Source organism: Zerene cesonia, chromosome 29, assembly GCF_012273895.1.
Source record: "Zerene cesonia ecotype Mississippi chromosome 29, Zerene_cesonia_1.1, whole genome shotgun sequence".
Classification (NCBI taxonomy): Eukaryota; Metazoa; Arthropoda; class Insecta; order Lepidoptera; family Pieridae; genus Zerene; species Zerene cesonia.
In genome coordinates, this window is record NC_052130.1 from 2,500,699 (window position 1) to 2,506,241 (window position 5,543).

Below are 5,543 nucleotides of genomic sequence, written 5' to 3' on the forward strand. Positions count from 1 at the left end.
TGAGAACGCTTATACCTACGCATCAGTCTAATGTTGCATCTATTCGAAATTCGAGCGCGTTCTGACGTTATCTGTGACGAGTATCAAAACAAAATCAATGCTATTTAATTTCGGCGCCGTATTCGAAATTTAAAAATGGCGCGATAATTTTTGAGTGTCACCGAAGAGTGCCGAGGAACCATGTCCGCGTCTATTTTGAACTCCCGATCGGGCGTTCGCCCGGTTGTTGAACTGGAATATTTCGGCAAACACGGGCGCATTACACGTTTTCTTAATCTCGACTTATTATGACATAGCCGCCTTATATTGTATGTTTTGAAATAGCTTTACCAATTTAATTTTTAATATATGCAAGGAATATGGCAATTATGAAAAGTAGATTATATGTTATAACGACTGTCGTATCTTAAATCGATTAATTAACCTACATGGCTATTTGCGATATCATATTAGTGTAAAATTCTTAATTCTTAATATGAATAAATTGTGACTAATTTAACAATAATGTCCATAATACAAATGAGCGCGTTGTAGTTAGTGTTTTTGCGAAACTGGACGCAACACGCGGAGATGTGCTGTGATAGTGTGCGTGGTTTCATCTGTGCGAGTGTGTGCAGTTTGTGTGTGTACGTGGAAGCGCGATGAAATAAAATATGTCCGGTCAACGAACTCGCGGTCGGTGCCATAAAAATTGCGATACTGTCCGAAATTCGGGCAGAAAATTAAGAAGACTCGACATCACACTTTTAAGCTTTTTGTGTAGGTTTGTTATACTAGTCTATTATACATACTATATTATTATATGTATGCTAATTAACACTAAAGTTACGAAGGAGAAGGAGCTATCTAAAATATTACGCAAGAAGTGTTTTCATAAATAGATGTCAATTATCATTCTTTGTTTCATTGAACCAGAATCAAAAGTGGTCAAGTGCAACACGTACTTGCGTAATGAGTATTTCATAGCAACAATTGCTATAAAAGATTTATATGTAACCATTTGACATACGTTTAGAGTTACATTAAATAATTATATCATCGGACATAGATTATTTAAATATAAGTTTAATATTAATTAAGTTATCTATATTTTTAGCAGGAGTATTCAAATTCAATTTAAAAAGGAAGTATAAATATATCCTTATAAGATTGAATATAAAAAAAAAACTTACGTCATAAAGAATTTTGTGGTCTGTCGAACGCGTTCTAAATTAAAAAAAAATTCGCCGCCAAGCCGCCGTTTCTTCTGCATAACCAATGTATTTCCTGAATGCAGCCAGCGCGCAGTCAGCTGATATCCATCCAATGACCTTGCCAATTCGTCCCCCTTCATTATATTCGTACTATTTACAGTCGTTGATATTGAGCAACCAATTTATGTAATCGTTCCGTACCTCCTCTTTCTACACGATGAGGTTTCTTCTGGACAAGTGCCTGTGAGGATAATACGTCTCCCGCAGCACATCTTGTATCCGATAGCGATAGATATCAATAGATTTCTGTTGGGTCTAGCCCGATCATTTTGAAGAGTTAATATTGCCCAGTAGGATCCAATACTTCCATTCTGGTAAGATTCTAATAAGAAAGTTCAATACACACCGGTAGGGTCCAAACTCTTAGCCATCGTCAATATTGACCGGTCGGATCGAGTGTTATGGCTTCCATGTTGAGTTTTTTATTATTCTTAATACAGTCCAGTCGGGTCCAGAGTGAGTATATCCATTTCTGATCACAGATAACACAAAAGTTCGTAATTCGTGCACAGACGCGATGCGAATTCGTCGACGACACAGCTATGCGTTCAGTCCAACGTCGAGACGAGCTATGCGCGGTGCGCGCCGCAACCCGACTTATATGTTAAAAGCGGCATCCGACATTGCCATCTGGCGGCGAGTGGACAGAACGATAGAAAAGCGTTTTCCGTACCAACAAACACCATGCTTACATAATTTTCTTCACTTACGTTCACGTGGATTAATAAATACATTAAGATTACAGTCTTTTTGTGATGTCTCCGAGCAAGATTGTCAGCCCTTGTTTGGTCATCACCTGCCCTATTAGCTTTGCGTCGCGTGAAATAATTATTGCTGCAATAAAATGGATAGCTATTAATTCGTTTGGGTATATTTGATGGTAATGGTCCTATCATTGAGCTTCTAGGCGGTTCTTAATGATAAAGGAAAAATAATTCTTATATAGAAACCATCTATGTTAAAAAACAATAACGATTGTTTATACTTTACTCTAAAGTAGATATAAATCAATCGAATTATATTAATAGATAAGTAAAATATTATTATAATATTAACCTTCTTAAAAACGATAAAAGTTTAAAAATTATATTAAGTATCTTCAACTAAGTAAATAGTTTAAGCCTGAATGTTTTAAAACAACTAGAATGTTCTTCAATTCTATGATACATAGGTATTGGAGCACATTCTTATTTTTTTTTTTAATTTATAACTTATCTGTAATGGTAATGATTATTAATGTATTATTGGTAGAAATTTTCTTTTTTACGTCGAGAAAAACCTTTCATGTAAATTGATTTTATTTTAGGTACTATTTTGCAAACTCAAATTAAGTAGAACGATAAAAATATAATTTAAAAACTTATCAAGGCTTACACTACTTATTAAGTTATTTCAGAATTTATAATAAATAAATAGCTTAATTCAAACTATAGATAGAAAATAAACTTCATTTATTCCTAATTGTCGTAGGTATATACTGAAACAGAGGAAAAATAAAGTCAAGATGCACAAAAGAAGTTTGTAGATGTATGAGTAACATGTTAGGTGTAAAGGCAGCCTTATTACTCAAAACAATCTCGTCCAAACAACTGCGGGGTAGTGGGCGTGTACGAAAAAAAAAACTTTATAAATTAAGGCTACCTTAAATACACAATAACTTTGTAATTTTTTATATGGTATATAATTAATAATTTATTACCATCACTGTTTCTTGTATGGGAACTATTAATCCACGGTAATAGAGGTAACTTGTATTTTGTAAACGTTACAAACACGTTTTCATGCAAAAACCACTGAACCGATTTGAAAAATTCTTTCACCTGTAGAAAGCTGCAACTTCACTGCGTGACAAAGGCTCTATATATATACCACAGGCGAAGCCGGGCGAACCGCTAGTTAGTATACAACTAACTAGCTGGTCAAATTAAGAAAAAATTAAGCAAAAGAATATAATATTAATATCACAACACAAAATATACAAGAAGATTCCAACTTGGGAATAGAATTAAAATAAAATTGATAGATTATATAAAAACGATGAGAAAAAATATTAAATTAAACAATTTTGTTGCTTATTTTTTGGTTATTACATTTAACCGAATAACTACTCCATGGATTCTTTAAATACTTTTATAATTACAAATTTACATAGTAACCGAATAACGTCATATATTTTTCATCCCGCTCCAATCCGGGCGAATCAAGCGGGCAGGACCAGCAGCTGGTTCTACTCGTTTTAATTACATTTTACCCAATTGTTTAAATAGAACAAGTAATATTAACAAACATATTAATTAGGGACAAAAAAAAAACCCCAACAAATTAAATTATAAGTTTATCAATAAACTAGCTATCAGAATATTGCGCAAGCGCACACCGACGCACTACTAATGAGCTAGCTACTCAACATGCATCACAATCGAAATTGTACTCAGAAACAACTCATTTATACTTAAATAATAGATGAGATTATTGACTTTTGCCTGTTTGCATGTTAAAAAGTTGGTGCGGATCATTTTTAAGCTGTGATTAAAAAAAACGTGATTTGAATTTTTTTTTCTATGAGGATAGCACATTTAAGTGTAAACTCCTTTTTAAACACCTTCATGTAACAAATATGCGAAATATGTAGCAATAAAATTGAATTAATGAATCAGTTGAGTTCGATTCTAATATTAACATTACTGATAAATTCTAATTTGGGCAAAGACCCAATATTAATAAAATAAAAAAAAAAACAATAGCCAAGCTTGCTTTTTAACATTTTTCTATTCTTCACAGGAATGAGAAATTAAATTGTATGTTTTGGACCTTTAAAAATTATTTTATGTACCTAAAAATTTCCATTGAAAAAAACAGTTCAATTTTATCTTTGTTATTATGTAAAGATATAAGATTTAACAACGACGGTATTTTTTTATAACTTCACTGCAGTATTACTGCACTTTTTGCCCTTTTTACACGCTTTTTATTAGCTTCACCTGTATGTTTGTATGTTTGTTTGTATGTTTGTTTGTTTGTAACCAACTTCTTTGGGCGCGATTTTGACCCACTTTAAACGGCCAGATTTCGTTCAAACTTTGTAGATTTATTGAGAATCGATGACAATACACTAATTTGATAAAATTATTCCATTTTTCAATTTGCAAAATATGATAAAAGCGTGTTTTTTTAGTTTTTTTAAACTATTATTATTGAACATATAAAAGTAATACGTTACACCCATAAGAGATGTATTTCAATTGAATCATGCACATAAAGACAAGCATTTTAGCTTAAGCAAGATTGTGAATAATTAGTTATTTATGTTTTTAGTTCTGTCTTATTATATTAAATTAAATAGATTTTAATCTAAGCGTATTTCTGAGCATAATACTATCCTGTAATGTGTTCGTGTGTGCGGCCCCGTGTACGAACACAGTCGGCCGAGACCGATGATTCGTTGAATGTATGTGTGTGTGCGTCGTTTTAGCTCTTATAATTTTATAATAACTTCAAACTTGTAACATATCAAATTTGTATAAATATGTATATGATAATGGATGGTTATAATTCACAGGTCAAAAAGCAAAGTTATAGAGAGAGTTCGATTTGCGATGCGACGCCCATCTCAGCTTAGATGCAGTTTAGAACAGTGACATGAATAGAATATCTCTAATTCCAAAATTATTTGATTTCTTTTTCTAGTTAAAACGTTATAAAATGTTATTATTCAACTAGACATATACTAAAATGATTATGTTAGGAAATAATGCGCTGACGTATATTGTTACTCATGTATTGTATTATTTCAAACATTTAATGATCTTAGTGGAGATAATAAATTTATGAAGTTTATATTCATATTTAAAGATACTCGTAAAATCTAGTATTTTATTTGACGTCGACGGATATAATCTTATATCAATCTAGCAAGCAAACATATTATGTTTATAAGTGTATATTTAATTTTGTTTTTCATATGTAAGTGTATTTGAACTACACTGGGACGTATAATATTTTAGATCTATGATTTTAATCTTTTGATAAAAATATTTAACTAATAACAGCTCAATGGATTCTATGTTACTTAAAGTAGGTTACTTTAAGAAAGTGCCAGAGCGCAAACCATTGACCGACGCCAGCCACCTGCGCGTGGGATATTTTGTTAGTGAGATTAATTTATCATTGTCTACTCCATGCCTTTTGGACAGTTTTCCTCCTTACAATAAAAAAATTGTAATAAACTGAGTACTAAGTAGCCAAAAATCATTGATTTTTTTTATTTATAAATAACAAACCTTCTAGTTG

The 5,543-nt window shown here is 31.9% G+C and overlaps 1 long non-coding RNA gene across 1 annotated transcript in view; it reads right to left on the bottom strand.

Moving 5' to 3' along the window:
- LOC119837787 overlaps positions 1-1,852 on the bottom strand; it is a 7,109-nt gene extending 5,257 nt beyond the window's left edge. Inside the window, exon 1 of the long non-coding RNA XR_005288171.1 lies at positions 1,173-1,852. This is a non-coding gene — a long non-coding RNA (uncharacterized LOC119837787). The remainder of the gene's footprint in view (positions 1-1,172) is intronic.
- Between the last annotated feature and the right edge of the window lie 3,691 nt (positions 1,853-5,543).